The 20,948-nt window shown below is 40.6% G+C and overlaps 1 pseudogene; it reads left to right on the forward strand.

The window, feature by feature from the left end:
* LOC130034949 (contactin-associated protein-like 3) overlaps positions 1 to 20,468 on the forward strand; it is a 158,780-nt pseudogene extending 138,312 nt beyond the window's left edge.
* The last annotated feature ends 480 nt before the right edge of the window (positions 20,469 to 20,948 follow it).

Genomic DNA, 20,948 nt, shown 5'->3' on the forward strand with positions numbered 1-20,948 from the left:
GGGCGTTTGCCTTGCTCGCAGCCAACATGGCCGACCCGAGTTCGATTCCTCTGCCCCTCTCGGAGAGCCCGGCAAGCTACCGAGAGTATCTCGCCCGCACGGCAGAGTCTGGCAAGCTCCCCGTGACGTAGTGGATATGCCAGACACAGTAACAACAAAGTATCCAATGGAGATGTTACTGGGCCCGCTCGAGCAAATCGACGAACAACGGGAGGACAGTGACAATGACAGGATGTGTACACAAAAAGATCAAAATCCTGTAAATTACAACAACCCTGGCACAGACATAATCCAGAAGACATAGGTTCAATAAACACTTGTGCTTTGGTTTACTGTCTCTTAGGATGGAAAAGCTTATATCTAAAAAAAAAGCCATTCTATACTGGGGTCCTTTTCACACAAGTGAGTGCTGTTCTGATCAGTGGAAATTTTAAGTGGTCACAGGTCATATTTTAGTCCTGGTTTGTCTTGGGTTTTCTTACAAGCCCACCTGCAGGTTCCTATTCCTGCCTCGAACAGCCTGGTGAAAGCCTGATTCTGGGTCTTTCCCCAACTCAGACTGGCTCTATTGAATAGAAATATTAATTATCAGGTGAGCCCAAATAAATAAATTTAGATTTAAATTGAACTGAACAACAAGTAAAAGCTTTAGGTTTCACACTGGAAGGGGTTTTTTTCCTTTTCTCTTTATGAAATTCTGTTTTAGTTTAAAATGCCGTTTCCCCCTTCTTTAGGAAGTTTGCAGATCACATATAAACTAGACAGACACCAGGAACCTGATATTTTTAATCTTGGCTCTAAAACTATGACTGATGGGAAACTTCATCGGGTGACAATTAGCAGAGAAGCAGCCGCAGTCTTTGTAGAGGTAAGACAGTAAACGCAACAGCATCAATAGTCATTTAGAATGTGACTTTCAGAGAAGTGGTCCATTTGATAATAAATGCTAAGAAAAGAGCTATGCTTTTGGCAGACTTCCATAGTTCTTTCAAGGACAATAAACAGCATGCTTTATTGTTTGATATTAGTTGTTATTTAGCCTATTAAATGTAATTAATATGTGACCATTTAAAATACTCAGCTGTCCTTTTCTTTGGTATGGAAATGTTGTCCAGCTTATCACAGTGACTATTGGTCCCATTCCTAAGGGAACATTTTCCACTGGATGACAAAAGAATCAGTGCTACCAGTATTTTAATTCAACAGAGAAAGTAAGACCCGGCTGAGAGTGAGAATATATTTTTAAAATGACTATTTAAATTATGCATTTGAAAAGTGTTTTGAAGAATAATCTATATATTCAATCACTATATTTGTTTTCTGTACATGTTACAATACAGATTATTTTGGGCCATTGAGAACAAAACATGAAGTATCATAGTAAAGGTGATAAATAGCCACAAAAGATTCCCCCATAACACTTAAATATCAATAAAATAAATGGTCTGCATATGATCAAAATAGATAAGCAGTGTCTTTCAAAGCTTATTTCAATTTAATTCTTGGTAACAAGGTAAAATTTAAATGTATAATGAATTTTATATCTAGACTAGAGAGATAGTACAGTGGACACTATCTCCTTTTTGAAATTTCCTTTTGAAAATAATAAAAATTTTAAGATTTGAAAAATTTTAAGATTTCATTACATTTCTTTGTTGATTATATATCTATTTCATTACATTTCTTTGTTGATTATATATCTATGGTAGGTACTTAACCGGGGGAAAAAAATTAAGGGACAGGGTGGAGTAGAATTTGATATATTATGAAAATTTTCTATAAAACAGCTTTCTCCCTTGATCTTTCTAATATCATTAACATATGTTTTGATTTTTTAAAAGATTTTTGTCTCATTTTTATTATCAAAATTGATCACCATTTTGAATGGACAATGCTGGTGGACGTCTAATAGGTTAACCAGAATACAAGGACACATGTCATCCTGTCCTCGGGGACCGAATTCAATGCAGTCAAATTCCTGACACTGGGGACAATTTTCGGTAAGTGTCAGAATGCTGTCACTTCGTGATGAGGATCTGAAGTGTTAGGATAAAGACCCAGAAGGTGTTTGCCATGTTGAAAGGAATTCCTTCTCATATTTATGATATCCCAGGGAGTGAAAAATTCTCAGAAGCTGTGACCTTGTCTCGGGGACAAGTAATCAAGAATAAGTGCTTCTGACCTTTCCACACACAGCCTTTGCTTAATAATCAAGCAGAATGAAGGTTGGTTGTTTTTGTCTAGCAATTAGGAAACACTAAACTTCTTGGTTTCTACTCTATAAACCAAGCTCACACTGATAAAAAATCAGGCATCAATAAATGACTTATTGATAAAGCTAGATTTTTACACTTTAGAAAGGATGATTTTTACTTTAGCCAATAAGTATGCTTTGGGTCCTGTTTTGCCTGGGAAGGGGGTGAAGAGGAGAGGTGCCTTTATTGTCCCAGGTAGTGCTGTACCATGACTCCGGTCCCCTCCCCTGTTTTTAATAAGAATTTGTTTGATTGACTACTGCAAGTTTTGCATCCTACGCTTAACTCATATTCATTCATGTATTTCCCCATATATTAAAACAATTTTTGCACGGCAAAACCTGGCAAGCTACCGGTGACGTATTAAATATGCCAAAATCAGTAACAACAAGTCTCACAATGGAGATGTTACTGGTGCTCGCTCAAGCAAATTGATGAAAAACGGGAGGAGCAAATTACAGATGTGATATTCTACAAAATACCTTCATGACCACTATTCACTCTCTTCAGATTCATGATAATCTCTTATTTGAAGATGATTTTTTCCCTTTGGTTTTTGGACCCACCCAGTTGTGCTCAGACTAACTCCTCACTCTGGCCTCAAGGATTTCTCCTGGGAGGCGTCAAAGGACAATAGGTGGCCCAGCAATGAGACCCAAGCTGCCTGCATGCGAGGAAAATGCCCCACCCACTGTACTGTCTCTTCACCTCTGGATATAAAACTCATTATACATTTAAATTTTACCTTTTCATCAAGAATTAGTTTAAAATAAGCTTTGACAGGCATAGTTTATCTTTTTTGATCATATATAAGATATTAATTTTATTGAGATTTAAGTGTTATGGGGGAAAACCCTTTTGTGGCTGTTTATTACTTCTGCTATACTTCATATTTTGTGATCAATAGTTCAAAAGAGTCTGTATTATCTTTCCAGTCAATGATATACTGTTTCTTTAGGTCATTTATTTTACCCCAATTTTAAAACGATTATTTAGGCACTATGACTTATACTGTAATGAATAATATCTCTGTATACTGTTAAGAGAAATGTTACTATACCTTGTTGCTACTCCTGGTCTGGACATCCCAGTTGTATACATGTGCATTAGTTAAAACTTGAGATTAGGAAAAGCCCATGAATGGATAATAAAAATACACAGTAACTGTAAATTCTATCATGACTTTTGGTCAGACAATGGACAAATATTATGATTTCTTATTTTATGGACAAAGGAAATATTACAAATTCTAGTTCTTTGCCAGGGCTCTTGTGAAGGTGACAAGGCACAAGTGGTGATGCAGCTTAAGTGAAATCTCTAGTTGCAACTGTTGAAGATCCAGATTAAACTAAATCAGGAGTGTACTTTACCTCTTGATTGAGCTAGTTTAGGTTTTTAATCCCAGATTAAACAGATTAAACTAGTTTGGGAGATTCGTGACTTCTTGACTTGCTCTAGTGGTGGTTCTGTATTATAAAGGTGCCTTAAAGGTGGATAAAGACTTTCTTGATTCTTTGACCGAAAGGCAGTTAACATTTAGGCTCCTGTTTGAGGTCACTGTTCTAGTTCCATTCCTCTTTTGTGGATACACTGATGGATCAGTTTGCTCAGGAATGAAGATGGGAGCAACTATTTCCCTTTTGGAATAGGAGACACTTGCAGCTACAGAAGTGCAGTTGTAGAATTGAGCATCTGAGTCCCAATATATGACTTTGACTAAATTTCTTGGTCATCTGTATTCCCTATTTTTTATGATGTAGTTGAATTTTGTACTTCTATCTAAAACACTTACACAGTATAAGAAATGACAAAGAACTGGAAAACCACTGAAAGAAATAAACTGATCGCCTAGCATTCAGTAATGATAACAACAGCAATGCATATAGATATAATAAAATTCTTAAAAGGACAAAGATAAAAATCAAAGACCACATTTACCTTAGAGAACAGTGGAATGGACCTTCCTCCCTGGAGACTGTGCTCAACAAAATGACGTTGCTGAACATATTATAAGAAGTAAATTTACTATAACTGTTTAAATGGAGCTTTTAACATCCAAGTGGAGGAAATTTTATCCAAGTAGATGAGAACATTTTTATGAGAAGAGTTCCTTTTTTAAAATCTATCATTGAGCTCTTTGGGTGCCCTAATGCTAGTTATATTTGAGGAGACTTTTAATAGATTATTTCCAGTAATCCATGAGACCACCCAGAGCCACACTTAGAAAATATGCAGTTTCTGAGTGGAGTTTTGGTTTAGTCTACCCCCGGGAGCTGATTTCTTTCTCAATGCCAGAAGAAAGGTCTATATGTACTTTCCCCCAAGTCATCACAACAGGCATGTTCAATGAACAAAATAAACAAAGACACAATTTCCTATCATCAGTGACTCCACTGTCTGTGAGGAGAAAGGAGGCATGTTCAGAAGTTTCCATGATTCAAGGTAGAAAATTGCTATTACTAAGTGTAAAATTGAAAAAAAATTTTCAAGACAATAAAGAAGTATGTGGTTAACTATGAAAAGTGATTTAACCACATTTTTGAAGGAGATCATTTTAATTAAAAAGTAAAATGACAAAGTTCATTATATACATTTGAATTTTCCTACAAGTTTAAATATAGAAGTTATTGGCACAGAATTTAAAATATTATTGACATGGTTCAAGAGTAATATGTTAAGAACTATCTTTCTCAGCTAGAAGTTAAAGTTGAAATTCAAGTAAAATTTATAGCCTGTAGCAATTAACTCTAATAAAATTATACATATTCATTTCACCTGTGTCTAGGGGCATGCATCTTGATCAAAAGCTCATAAAATATTTCATGTTTTAGATGAATTTATGTTAGGGTGGTTTTTAATCTAATTTTGTTGCTACTTTTATATAAGTAACTACAAGAAGCCTATAGTTCTTTTGTTCACAATTAGAGTGCATAAAGAAAACTTCCTTTTATTAAATTATAGTAAAATACACCATCAGTCTTGGTAAAAAAAATGCATCAATTTCTCAAAGCAAATTATTGCAAATTTTTTCATGTTCATGGTCTGGTCACAGTCCTCCGTTGTTCATCGATTTGCTCGAGGGGGCCCAGAAACGTCTCCATCATGAGACTTCTTACTGTGTTTGGCATATCGAGTACATCACGGGTAGCGTGCACTTTTTTCTTGTAAGCTGTTTTCATCCATTAAGCTATCCATTTGCTAAAAATAACCATTTTATCTTTTGTCCTTATATGACCAATTTACTATTGTTATGTACTATGACTTTCCTTTGGAAAAAGATAATTCAGCATTATTGTCAAATCAATGTACTCTCTTTTTCCCTATTTTTAATCAGTTTTATTAGTGATGATTAATTAGGTTCATTTTCAAGGTTCTATATAATAACAGCTTAATCCTAATTTAAATACAAATCATGGGCCCAGACCCAACCTCAGGGCCTTGCAAGACCCCAGCGCCAGTAGAGGCAAATGCGGAGCACTGCCAAAAGATGGCGCCCAGAAACGTCAGGAGCACCGCAGAGGGTATTAGATGACAGCATCAGGGACATAAGCGGCCCCTCCCACCCACAGGTATGGCAGCATGCTTTGTGTAGCTTCCGAGCGGCAGCTTATTTCCCCCTTTCCCAGCACATTGGACTCACAGCTAAACCTCCATTTCCTTATTCTAAAGTGGACATGCTGACTATCCCAAACACATTAGGCTATAGACCACTGGCCTAGTCCAATCAAAGTATACTGAAACAGCCACCTCCATCAACCAAGCTCATCCAGAATCCTTTCTCAAAGCAAGAGAAGAATACTGATAGTGAACAGGAAGGTCCCACCTCCATACCACCACAACAACTTGAAGAAACAATCCCCACCACGGGGAGAGGATGAAGAAGAGTCCAGAGTGCTCAACAGGAATTACCCACAAATAGAATGTCTCCGAAAAAGAATTCAGAGATGAAATGTTGAAGATGTTCAATGAACTCAAAGAAAAGGTGGAACATACATTCAGCAAGTTAAAGGAGGACATGAAACGAATAATGGAATGGACAGCCAATAAAACTCAGGAAGAAATGAGAGCAGAAGTAAAAAAGCTGCAAATAGAAATGTCACAAATAAAAGCATCGGTAGGTAAAATAAAAAACTCAGTGGGTGCCCTCAACAGTAGAATGACTACAGCTGAAGACAGAATAATTAAGCTTGAAGATGAGCAGCAGAAAGCTTACAGGCAATAACAAACAATGGGAAAAGACCTCAAAATACCTTTAGGATGAATCAGAGTCCTAGGGAATGAAATCAAGAGGAACAACACGAGAATCATTGGAGTACGAGAAGGACAGGGAGGCAAACCCAATGAAAAAGCCACAGTTAAAGATATCATCACCGAGAAGTTCCCAGAGCTGGAGAATGCAGGCATCCAGATCCAAGGAGGCAGAAGTGTGCCAGCTAAAAGAGAGCTAATAAAAAGGCATATCATAGTCAGAATGATGGATGCCATGGGTAGAGACACAATAATGCAAGCAGCAAGGTCAAAGAAGGAAATCACATACAAAGAATCACCCCTTAGATTTACAGAAGTCCTATCAGAGGAAACCGTTCAAGCCCAAAGATAATGGTGGGATGTAGTGAAGAAAATCAATGAAATTAACACCTCACCAAGAATAATTTATCCAGCTAAACTTTCACTCAAACTTGAAGGAACTATACACTATTTCATGGATAAACAACAGCTCAAGAACTTTATAGATTCAAAAGCAAACTTAAAACAAGGACTAAAAGGGCAAGAAAAAAATCCTACAAGCACAACATCGACAGAAAGATGGCACAAGACCCTGTGCCAATAATATCTCTCAATGCCAATGGTATACATGCACCAATTAAGGATACAGGTGGCAAAATGGATTCAGAAACTGAACCCAACATTTTTCTGCCTACAAGAAGCACATTGGAACAGTCAGAGCAAACATAGTCTCTACTTCGAAGGATGGAAAACAATCCTGCAAGCAAACAACTCCCTCAGAAAAGTCGGGGTGGCTATCCTAATATCTTACAACATTGATTTCAGGTGGAAAAGATTAGAAGGGACAGAGAAGACCATTTTTTAATAATCAGTAGATATGTACAGCAGGAAGAAATCACACTCCTAAATGTATATGCACCTAATGAGGGACCAGCTAAATACGTAAAACAACTGCTAAAGGATTTTAATAAGGACATTACTAGCAACACAATAGTAGTTGGAGACTTCAACACCATCTTATCACCTCTAGATAGTTGAAGAAGATTAAAACTCAGCAAGGAAACACTGACTTTGGGGGAAGAAATAGAAGAGAGAGGGCTGGTAGATCTATACAGGGCTTTACATCCCAAAGAGAGAGAATACACATTTCTTTCCAGTGCACACGGATCATTCTCCAAAATAGACCACGTGCTGGGTCACAAAACAATACCCCAATAGAATCAGGAATATAGGAATTGTATCAACTATCTTTTTAGATCACGATGCATTGAAGAGAGAAGTTAATCACATACAAATGCAGAGAACCAAATCAAACACCTGGAAATTAAACAACTCAATTTTGAACAACAAGTGGGTCAGGAAGGAAATCAAGTAATAAATCAAAAGATACCTGGAAACAAATGAGAATGAAGACACGACTTACCAGAATTATGGGACAAAACTAAAGCTGTATTAAGGGGAAAATTTACAGTGCTGCAAGAGTTTCTTAGGAAGGAAGATAGGACCCACATAAATAACTTGACTTCATAGCTTAAGATCTTAGGAAAGGACCATCAAAAGTACCCCAAACCCAACCCCATCAAAAAATGGGGTGAGGAAATGAACAGAAACTTTCGCAAAGAAGAAATTTGAATGGCAAAAAGGCACATGAGAAAATGCTCTACATCACTAATCATCAGAGAGATGCAGATCAAAACCACAATGAGATATCATTTCACACCACAGAGACTGGCCCACATCCACAAGAACAAAAGCAACCGGTGCTGGCGCGGATGTGGCGAGAAAGGGACCCTCCTTCACTGCTGGTGGGAATGCCGGCTGGTCCAACCCTTTTGGAAAACAGTATGGACGACTCTCAAAAAATTAGAATTTGATCTGCCATTTGACCCAGATATAGCACTCCTGGGAATATATCCCAGAGAGGCAAAAAGGTATAGTCGAAGTGACATCTGCAATTGTTTGTTCATTGCAGCACTCTTTACAATAGCCAGAATCTGGAAAAAACCTGAGTGCCCAAGAACAGATGACTGGTTAAAGAAACTTTGGTACATTTACACAATGGAGTACTATGTAGCTGTTAGAAAAGATGAAGTTATGAAATTTACATACAAGTGGTACTACATGGAAAGTATCATGTTAAGCAAAATGAGTCAGAAAGAGCGGGATAGACACAGAAAGATTGCATTCATCTGGGGAACATAAAGCAACAAAAAGGGAGAGTAACACCCAGGAATGGCTGAGATTAGTACCAGGAATTTTGCTCCATGAATGGAAGGCCAGCCACAGGCTCTAGGTGAAAAGGAAGCTCAGATAGAGAAGAGAGTACCAAATGAAGGGTGTTGTGAGGGTCCTCCCAGGGTGGGAGAAGCATGCTAAAAGTAGTCGATAGACCAAACATGATTGCCACTCAAAGCCTCTCTTGCAAAACACAGTACCCAAAAGAAGAGAGAGAGAACAAGGGGGAATACCCTGCCACAGAGGCAGGATGGGGGGGGGGGATGAGGGTGGGGGGATACTGGGACCCATGGGGATGGATGACGGGCACTGGTGGAGGGATGGGCACTTGATCATTGTATAACTGAAACCCAAGCACAAAATTTGTAAGCCTATAACTGTACCTCATGGTTTTTCACTAATAGAAAAAGAAAAAAAAAAGTACCCCAAACCAGGCAGAAGGAAAGAATTAATGGATGGATTCACTAGCGAATTCTTCCAAACATTTTAAAAAATTTTTTTTATTGATGAATCACCATGAGGTACAGTTACAGAATTACAAATTTTCGTGCTTGTGTTTCAGTTATACAATGCTTGAGTACGCATCCATCCACCAGTGCCCATTCTTCACCACCGATGATCCCAGTAGCCTTCCCACACACACCCCATGTGATTCCGCCCACCCCACACGGAATCTGTGGCAGAGCATTCCCTTTTGTTCTCTCACTCCTTTCAGTGTTGTGGTTTACAATAGAGGTATTGAGTGGCCATCACGTTTGATCTATAGTCTACTTTCAGCGCACATCTCCCATTCCAAGTGGGTCCTCCAACCACACTTTACCTCGTGTTCCATTCTCTATCTGAGCTGCCTTTACCTCCAGCATGTGAGGCCAACTTCCAAGCCATGGAACAAAGCTCCTGGTACTTACCTCTACTATTCTTGAATGCTAGTCTTCCATTCTGTTACTTTGTATTCCACAGATGAATGCAATCTATGTCTGTCTCTCTCTTTTTGACTCATTCCACTTAGCATGATACTTTCCATGTTGATCCACTTATAGGCAAAGGTCATGATTTGATCTTTTCTAGCAGCTACATAGTATTCCATTGTGTAGATATACCAAAGTTTCTTTAACTAGTCATCTGTTCTTGGGTACTCGGGTTTTTTCCAGATTCTGGCTATTGTAAACAGTGCTGCAATGAACATTCGAGTGTAGATGTCATTTCGACTATACTTTTTTGCCTCTCCAGGATATATTCCCAGGGGTGATATTGCTGGGTCAAATGAGAGCTCAATTTCTAATTTTTTGAGAATCATCCATACTGTTTTCTGAAATGGCTGAACCAGTCAGCATTCCCACCAGCAGTGTATAGGGTCCCTTTCTCCCCACTTCCATGCCAACACTGGAAAGGAATGCAATGAGATGTTTATATAGTTGACACTTAAATAAGGCAGAGTTCAGAAGGAATGTTATGCCCTGCATTTGAATACTTGAGTATAATTTTTATTAACACCAAAATGCTGTTCTAGACATGGTATGGGCCATAAACCATGACAATAATATACACAGTCAGTGAAGATATTTTGTATGTTTTATTATATACATGGACTGGAGTGATAGCACAGTGGTAGGGCGTTTGCCTTGCACGCAGCCAAGACGGCCGATCTGAGTTTGATTTCTCCACCCTCTCAGAGAGCCCGGCAAGCTACCGAGAGTATCTCGCCTGCATGGCAAAGCCTGGCAAGCTCCCCGTGATGTATTCGATATGCCAAACACAGTAACAAGAAGTCTCACGATGGAGACATTACTGGGCCCACTCGAGCAAATCGATGAACAACGGGATGACCATGATTATATACATATTGTATTCATTTAAAAAGAAGTGAGAAAGAAAATGCTATTAAGAAATTCATCACTTGATCACTTGGTCACTTGATTTCCTGTTAATCATTGATTTGCTTGGGCGGGCGCCAGCAATGTCTCCATTTGTCTCTGTCACGTGCTAGTGTAGCCCAATGGTGTCTGCTCATTCCAGGAACACGAAGAGCCTCAAAGCGATTGTTCAGGATTTTGACGAAGAAGTCTGACCATCTTGTAGATAGGTGGCCACACGGTCTTTTGACGTCCCGTGGAATCTAGTCGATAATGCCTCTAGTCCAGCAGTCATCTCTAAATTTCATTACGTATCCAGCCCACCTGATTTTTGATGCCTTGGCAAACAAGACAGCATCCCTGATTCTTGATTGTCCACGGAGGTCGGAACATCGGATTTTTTCTGTCATTTGAGTGACACATGATACTCCAAGCATAGCTCTTTTGGTTCCTCTTTGGGAGACGTGCATAGCATTCTCATCCTGTTTTTGTAGGGACCAGGTATCTGAGGTGTATGTTAATGCAGGAAGAACAGTGGAATCAAGAGATGTGCATGGAGCCAGAGGTTCTTCATCATCTTAGCTATTTCTTAAACGCTCTGAAGGCGTTCAAAGCCACTCTCTTCCTTTGTGCAACTCAGGTGCCAGGTCATTCATCATGTTGAGTTCTCGACCTAGGTACACATAACTGTTGCATTCAGAGATGTTCATTCCCTTGAGAGCGAATGGAACATCAGGAACGAGTCCATTTCTCATAAACATTGTCTTATGAGATTCAGCTGTATTCCAACCTTTCCACATTCACAGTCGAAGTTGACCAGCATTTGTGCTGCTTGGCTAATGTTTGATGTTATTAGAATGATGTCATCATCGAAGCAGAGATGGTGTACTTGCTTACTGTCTATCTTCACTGCCATTCCTTGCCATTCCAGTCATTGCATGATGTTCTTGAGGGTGGCACTGAAGAGTTTCAGTAAAATGGTATCACCCTGCCAAAACCCTCTCTTGACATGGATGATCACTTTCTTGTAGAATGGAGAGATCTTGGTAGTGAATCCATAATACATCTCATGGAGGATCATGATGTATTGAGTGAGTTTGAATGCCCTGTTTAGCTAAGGCTTCGACGACCACTTCAGTCTCAACAAAATCATAGTCCTTCTTTAAATCAATGAACGTTAGACAGAGCGGCATTTGAACTCCTGAAAGACCTCAATGGGCTTGGTTGTCATGTGAATATGGTCAATCGTGCTGAATCCTTTGTGGAACCCGGCTTGCTCGCATAGTTGTCCTTCATCTAGTGTTCTGCCAATCCTATTCAGGATGACTCGAGTGAACAGATTGCAGACCACAGACAACAGGCAGATCAGGCGATAGTTGCCAATGTCATGGATGTCTCCCTTCTTGTATAGTAAAACAGTCCTGCTGCTTTTCCATTGGGATAGAACCTTGCATTCAGACAGGTAGCATGTGAAAAGCCGAGCCAGTGTATCGATGAGTACTGACTGCATGTTCTTCAGGTGTTTGGGTCTGACATTGTCTGGGCCATGTGCTGTTTGCTTCTTTACCAACAATTGGTGTGTCAGGTTTCAGAAGGGAAAACCTTGGGAACAACATATCCATCCTGTGGAATTTGTTATGTGTGCAGATGGATGTGGCTATCAAAGGGATCCGAGAAGAAGTCATAGATGATCTTCTCCATTGCCCTTTTGGAAGATGTGATAGATCCATCAGGACGTCGGAGGGCAGTCATCTTGGTCTAGTAGTTGGCGAAGTACAGTCGGACGTTGTGAATGCTTTTCCTATCTTCTGCCACATGAGGCAGCACTGCTATTCCTCTCTTTGAGGTTTTCCTTTATCGCTTCTCTACACTGCTTTGCGAGCTCAGACATTCGCTTGCGGTTACCTGAGGCTTGTGTCAAGCCATGGTGGCAAATGAGCTCAAGAGTTTTTGAAGACAGGCATCTCTTACTAGCTATCTCTGTCTGGGTGTTCCTTGAACAATCATGGAGATGCTGAACCAGTCAATCGTATTCTTTGTCAATATTGTCAAAGGTGGTATCTTCCCATGTTGCCCCAATAGTGCCAAAGAGCTCCCAGTTCGTAGTCTTTCTGGGAATTCTCTTCTTAAACTTTGTAGCCCTTTCTCCCCACTCCCTGAAGCAGAATTTTGCACAAAGGAGATGGTGGTTTGATCCCCTTTGGAATTTTGGGACAACAGTGACATTGGTCAGGCAAGACCGTTGATTGAATATGATGTGGTCAATTTCATTTTAGAACCATCCACCAGGAGACTCCCAGTTGGTGGTCTTTCTGGGAGTTCTCTTCTTAAACTTTAAAGTTTAGATTCGGCCTTCTGGAACTCTGAGTTACCATGGATGATGAACTCAGACAGTCACTCACCCTGTGCATTCCATTCTAGGCCATGGGTCTTGATGTGGAGTTCTTCGGCTGATCTTCTCGATCTTATCTTGCCATTAAAATCACGACAATGATCTTGTAGAAGGCTGGACTGGACGAGCCGGCTTTGATTCCTCTGCCCCTCTCGAGAGCCTGGCAAGCTACTGAGAGTATCTCGCCCACATGGCCAAGCCTGGCAAGCTATCCGTGACGTATTAGATATGCCAAAACCAGTAACAACAAGTTTCACAATGGAGACATTACTGGGCCGGCTCGAGCAAATCCATGAGAACAAGTAGAGGACAGTGACAGTGACAGTGAAGACAAAGTGAAGACATTAGTGCTTTTATTTATTTTTTGCTTCAGCTATTGCATACCATTTATTAATATGAGGTGGTTCCCCACATTGCATTAAAAGTGGCTTGAGGGTAGTCCCTAGCATCCCAAAACCAAAAAGAAAGGAAAATCAAAGCAAAAAGGGAAAAAGACTTCAATAGCAAAATTGTCCCCCAAAGATTAGGGGCTCTAAGTTTCTGCACTGAATCTAATGTATATATTATATGTACGATGTATGTCAGACATGTATATAATGTATGTATGGTGTATATCAGACATGCATATATTGTATTGTGATGTACATCAGACATACATATATGGTATATAAGTAAGCCAAGAACTATCAATGCTCTGGGGGACAGGAATAAAACACAGCATCCACCGTGAAGACAGATGATTTGAGAAGAGTAGGTTCTGTCGCCCAAGCACTGTGAGGTTGGGCCATGTGGACAGTCCTGAATTCTGTGTTCACAGGCCTGTTGGCTTTCCTGGGGATGGGAGCCATAGTCCTGTCACCCCCAAACACAGTACGCTCACTGTCCAGTACCTAGATTATGGGCCACACTTCCTCATCAAATTATTTGAATGATGACTTTTAAAGAACCAAGTGGCAAGGCCAGAGAGGGAGTGTACCAGGTGAGTCACTTGGCTTGCATGCAGCCAATCAGGTTTGATCCTGAGACCTCATCTGATCCCTGAGCCCAGAACCAGGAGTAAGCTTGAAGCAGTAGCAGGAGTAAGCGCTGAGCACTGTCAGGAGCAATCTCTGAGAACTCCCAGGAGTAATCCCTGAGCACAACGCCAAATTACTCTTCAGCTCTGCCAAGATGGATGTCTGAACACAGAGCCAGGAAAAAGCGGTGATCACCGTGGAATGTGGCTCCAAGAACCGAGCACAGCTAGCTGTGAACGCCCTCCACCATACCTCAAGCAAAACAAAATAAAACTAACAAAGGAAAAGTTGCAGAGGAACCGTTCTGGTGTCCCTGAGCTTGCAGGCGGGAGCTGCAGTGCGCTCTCCTTAATCTGGTTGCTCACCGGTCCCAAGGAGAACGGGCAGAGGGTGCGGGGTGACCTGATGCCCGCGGTGCAGGTGCACGCTGTCCCTCCTCCGTGCCCGCGCGTCCTCGTGTCCCAGGCCCTGTTCCCTAAGGTCTCCCGCTCCTCCTCTTGCAGACGCCCCCGGAGCAGACACCGACACGCTCCGCGCGGGAAGAAGCGGCTTCACCGGCTGCCTGTCGGCGGTGCGCTTCGGGCCAGCGGCTCCCCTGAAGGCGGCGCTACGCCCCGCAGCCCCTGCCCGGGTCAGGGTCCGAGGCCACGTGAGCGCAGTGCCCGGCTGTGCTGGGCGCTCGGGGTCCGGCGCCCCTGCACGCCAGGCCACCCCGCTCGCCGGCGGTGCAGGTGCGTACCCTCCGCCCAGGTGCATGGGCCACGCGCGGTCGGCCTGTAGCCCCCGGGCTCTGTCCCTCCGCACCTTCCTGACCGCTCTGTAGCCTCGCCTCCCTCCTCTGCGTGGCTGTCCGCATCCTTTGCAGTGCTTCTGTTTTAAATGTGGGTTTCCCCCTCTCAGAAGCCCTCCTTTCCTCTCCACTCGGTCGTTATCCCATTTTCTGCTGTAGGTCGTTCAGGAGCAACAGATGAGGGAGAGCCCCTAGTTAATGCGGACAGACCTGATTCCGCGGTCATCGGAGGTAAGGAGGCCTAGAATGACCACGCCTCCCGTTGTTCCCCAAGTCAGAATAACCCTGCACCTAGCTGGGAAGAACGGGTCCCATCCTGCAAGGACCATAGCAGGCCATAAGGATTTGTTTGACGCAGGAATGTTATGTAGCAACCCAGCTCCTCTGGACATGCTAGAAGAAGGAAATCTTTCTTTTTTAAAGATTGTGTTAAAATGACACGGTTTCCAAAGATATTCATAGTTGATTTTTAGACAAGCAGGGTTCCAGCATGGCCCTATCCGCATGCCCTCACCAGAATCCCCTTCCCTCACCAGTGTCCCCAGGTTACCTACAGATGGCCTCCTTGCCAGGCACATTGTTAGGCCGGGTTGTTGTAGTTTGGATCTCATGTTTTCAGACTCGTTGGGTGTGTGGTTTGTCTATAGAGCAATACCACTTCTCTGCATCACTGGTGTATCAGAGGCCCTCAGCCTTGCCTTCACCTGAAGATCCTAATGAAGGATAGCTGAAAGACACTAAACTAAGGAGCATAGTTGCATTTGCAAGTTGCCATTTATATTTAAATATTTCTCAGCATGTATTTATTTAAGAGGTATTTATTTTTATTTGTTTGATTTGACATAGAGTCTTACACAGCTCAGTCTATTGACCTAAAACATTTTGAAATTAGATTAAAACTAAAGTATATATCAAGACAAAGAGTTAAACTATGCGAGCAGCAATTTTCTTTCTTTTTTGTTTTTTTGGGTCACACCTGATGATGCTCAGGGATTACTCATGGCTCTCCACTCACAAATTACTCTGGCCGTATTCAGGAGACCAAATGGGATGCTGAGGATCAAACATAGGAAAGCCAAATGTAAGACAAATACCCTACTCACCGTACTATCACTCAGGCCCCAAGTAGTAATTTTCTTAAGTGTGAAAATACGTAACTAGGACCAGGAATGTAGCTCAAGTGGTTATTCCTGGCATAGGCATGGCCTTGCATTCTATACTCTTTGCTGATCGCAAGGGTGTGGTTTGGTGGCTACAGGCGGAAAGCAAAAAGCTGGTTGGCCCTCACCAATGCAGCAAGAATCACTAGGATTGTGGGACTGGCCCCACCTGTAATTCCTTTTCAGCTGGGTTTGATATCTCACACGCATACATATAGTACATATAAATATATTGTCCTGGATTAATTTTATATTAGGTTATGTATATTTGAAGAAGTAAAAACTCAATGTAAATATATAAATATGTTCTTGAAATAGACTTTTCTCCGGTCTGAAAAATAAATATTCAATTTTCCTTCAATTATCCCTACTTACCATACAAAGAACACATACACTCTTTTAAGGACATTACTGAAATGCTAGTTCCTTATAAACTCTGGTGAGTAGGAAGTAAATTGTTCTCCATTTGATAGCTGTCCACAGTAAGAAAATTGCGCCCAGGCTGGGTCATCTGGCTGGGTGCCCACTGTTTAGCCAGACTGGACACCAGCTCAGAATGGATCTCCTCATTTTGCTTACTTTCTTCTGGACACCAATATTTTCCCCCAAATTGGCATAGTATTCAGACTTTTTTTTTAATGTGTTAGCAAATATAGGCTGGAATGCTCATGTTTTGATTCCTATATCAAAATCTTTTATTTTTTGCAGTGAGTGTAGTATGGAATCCCAATTACATAATTCTAAGAATAAAAAGTATCTTACTTATAATGTACACTTAAAGGGATTCCTTTCATGTTAAAATCTGAATTAAACCTTGAAACATTGTTTACTTTTTCATTTGGTTTTTGGGGTCACACAGCAGTGCTGAGGATGAATTCCTGGCTCCAAACTCTGGGATCGTTCTTGGCAGGGCTCAGGAGACTATATGGAATTGTGGGATTCAAATCTGGTTTGGCTATGTGCAGGCAAGTGCCCTACCTACTGCATTATCTCTCTGAACCTCTAGTTTATTTGTAAAGAAATGACTCAACTATAATGTAAAAGCCAATTTAAGACAATGTGATTTGTATCTTCAGAATAGTAATCCAAGATGATAAAATTGCACAATATCCTCAAATTTGGTACCCACTTACTAGGAAGAACACAGATAGTAGTCAAATGTATGATAGAACAAAAGACATGGTCCCTAGAACTTCATTGCTTTTATCCAAATATCATTGGCTGGATATGAAACATTAAGTCTCACCAGTGTTGTTTCCCTGAGGAATCCTACTTGTATCTTGACAGACGGAATGAAGAATGAGATCAAGGAAGCTCTTGAGAATGTAACAACCCAGATCAATATTCCTGGGTCCTCTTGCTATCTGCCACACATCTGTGCAGTGGTGTCACGGATTGTTCCCTAGTGTCTTGGCTACTGAGATCATTTACTTGTCAAATCCAAGTATTTGTGTAATTGCTAATAGATTCCACTTAATGCTTAAGGGATGTTATCAGTGAGTGGATTTTTCTACATTTTGCACTTTATTGTTTTTTCTCATTGAAAGGGAAGAATGGTATAGAAAATAAAATGTTACAGGAAAGAAGGATTAGCTTTAACTATCTTCAAACCTGGTAAATCAAAGATCACAAAGGTTTAGGGCTGGAGCGATAGCACAACGGGTAGGGCGTTCGCCTTACAAGCGGCCAACATGGCCGACCCGAGTTCGATTCCTCCGCCCCTCTCGGAGAGCCCGGCAAGCTACCGAGAGTATTCGATATGCCAGACACAGTAACAACAAAGTCTCCAATGGAGACGTTACTGGGCCCGCTCGAGCAAATATTGTATATGGGCAAATAAACTTGTCAAAAGCACATTACACTGGAGTTGCTGATAGGAAGGTAATGGAGGGAATCAGATGCATTTTGCCAATTATCTCATCCTTTCCAGCTAGTGAATGAAGAAAGGTTATTTTAGAATCCTACTTAACCTCACAAAACAAACAAAACTGATCAACCACGGCCAGAGAGACAGAACAGCAGATAAGATGTTTGCATTGTTCATGGCTGACCTGAATTTGATCCTTGGCATCCCAAATGGGCCCTCAAGCACTGCCAATAGTTATCCCTAAACACAGAGTCAAAGTAAGCCCTGAGCACCATTGGTTGTATCCTCAAAACAAGAAAAGTAGTCAATCATATACATAAAATCCTAGATGTTTTAGTGTATGGTGACAAGTGTATAATCAAGGAATCTTATAATTGTTATTGTTTTTTTTAAATAACACTGCAGTATCTCCATTTAAATGGAGTTTACCTAAAACATAATCTACCCAAACTTCACCCAAAGAACTTTGGGTCTGTTGTATTCCACTTACATTGAAGTCTATTATTACATTACCATTTACTATTTTAGGATAATATACTAAAGAAACTAAGTATATAATATAAATTTTGAATCATGTAGTTAAGCAGTAACATATTTTATAGTATTATGTCATTTTAACCTATGATTACTATCATTTTTTCATCATCCTGTTAATCGTCGATTGCCTCGAGCAGGCCCCAGTAACGTCTCTTTCATCCTAGCCCTGAGATTATATTCACGGCTCTTTAGGAGAATGAGACCCATCATTGTTACTGGTATTTGGCATATTTGGTACGCCACGGGGAGTTTGCCAGACTCTACCCTGTGGGCAGGCTACATTCGATAGCCTGCAAGTTTGTCCAAAGTAGGAATGAGATAATAAGATGTTCTCGTCCGGGATCTGGATTTTATAGTCTCTGAGTCTTGGCCGTGTAATCCCATCAGCGGCCAAGACTCAGAGACTATGATTACTATCAAGTCTCATAAAAGTATATTGACTAGAGCTTTTTTATATCTTGATTTGATATAGATTGAATATCTGTTCTATACCAATATGACATTTTCAGTTAGCAGTTTAATGTTAATAGCATGGAAATTTTAATATCACTAATGCAGTTATAAGTGATTTTTTAAAAATAATACTTCTATCCAGGAATTCCACCCCAAAATTCTTACTCTGCTGTGCAATTTAATATTGAGAATCATTATCATAGCCAAGATTTTCAATTCTTAAAAACATTTCCATTAAGATATGTCAAATAATTAACATATAACTATCAATATTTCTGCAAATAGACTATCATATTATCTATTATCTGTTGATGTATGATGAATTTTTACCCTTCTAACTATGTAATGCAACCCACATTTATTATATCACATTTTCTGTTGACTAGGAATTTGGTCATAGCTTAGCTGAATCTTCTGGTCAGTGACAGCATTAAGTATCATAAAGTTAGAAGGCTGAACAAATCAAGACTTTAAAATCTAGATTTTATTTCTGGCTGCTGTCAAGAGCTTGCATTTGGCACTCCGAATCTTTCAGCCTCTCCTTGCCACATCCTTTCTCCCAGCATGAATATTTGCCACCTATCAGTCTTCAGAAGGAGAGTCTCCAGTGAGACAATGCTAGAACACCATGTTAATGTATCTGGTAGTCACTGTCACTGTCACGGTCCTCCCGTTTTTCATCGATTTGCTCGAGCTGGCCCAGTAACATCTCCATTGGAGACTTTGTTGTTACTGTGTTTGGCATATCGAATACGTCATGGGGAGCTTGCCAGGTTCTGCCCTGCGGGCGAGATACACTCGTTAGCTTGCCGGGCTCTCCGAGAGGGGCAGAGGAATCGAACTCGGGTCGGCCATGTTGGCTGCATGCAAGGCAAACGCCCTACCGCTGTGCTATCGCTCCAGCCCTTTACCTTTTTTACCTTTATTCACATCATACTGGAGCGATAGCACAGCGGTAAGGCATTTGCCTTGCATGCAGCCAACATGGCAGACCCGAGTTTGATTCCTCCACCCCTCTCGGAGAGCCCGGCAAGCTACCGGGAGTATTCGATATGCCAGACACAGTAACAACAAAGTCTCCAATGGAGACGTTACTGGGCCCGCTCGAGCAAATCGACGAACAACGGGAGGGCCTTTACCTTTACCTTTACTTTTAAAATAACCAATGCCTGCTTGCTTGTTAGCACGAAGAATGAGCCTTCTCTAAAAAGTCACACTTTTGTATCTAAGGGTGAGGCATTAGTATAAATTAGTATAAATTCAATAATCATATGTCTTTTGGATAAAGGTTTAAAACTTTAGATACATCTAAAAGTTGTATGGATTTACAAGTGAACTTAGTTTTATATGACTTTGTTTATGGATATATATGCTCATAGAAATTATTATATAGATATATGCACTTTGATATAAATTATGTTAAGGCAGTCTATTTGATTTTTAAAATGTAGGTTCCGAATTTATATTTTTAACATTCTTCTCTTTCTAGGAGTGATAGCAGTTGTGATATTTATCTTGATCTGCCTCACTGGCATAGTAATATGTATTTACCAACAGAGATGGTTACATCAGAAAAATGAGACAAAAATTCCTCCGAATGGAGACAATGCTGAGACTGCTCTGAAAAGTGAGCCCAACCTGCAAAGTTTAGTCACTGAAAGCCAGAAAGAGTACTTCTTCTGATCTGCAGCCATGCTTTATTTATTGCAATGATGACTTGCCTTTCTTGTTCAACCAGAGCCCCTCTTGACCTTCTGGAATAGGTGGTGACAATAATGCCCACAGCTAGTCGGCATATAGATGCACTCTGCTCAGGGCTTGTTTATGATATGTGGAACAGGGACTTTGTGTACTCATTAATCACTCCTTGGCATTTTCTCAGAATTCTGACATGATGTTATAAAATTGAATTGTATTTTGCATAATGACCTTGGATTTTAAATAGAAACATGGATTTACACTTCGTCTCTTAAAAATTTATCATTAAGGTTTATAAAGGTCAGGGCTGGACTTGGAGTTTTATGCCTTGTTCAAATCTGTGCTGTATTTTCTTCATCAATTACAGACTGACATCTTTACCCCAGTAACTTCTTCTTAGATGACCTCACCTGTATTTCCATTGTTCTGTGAAACAGAGTCCTGTGGTATTCTCCAAAGCCCTGA

Source organism: Sorex fumeus, unplaced genomic scaffold, assembly GCF_029834395.1.
Source record: "Sorex fumeus unplaced genomic scaffold, SorFum_2.1 ptg000063l, whole genome shotgun sequence".
In the NCBI taxonomy this organism is placed as follows: domain Eukaryota; kingdom Metazoa; phylum Chordata; class Mammalia; order Eulipotyphla; family Soricidae; genus Sorex; species Sorex fumeus.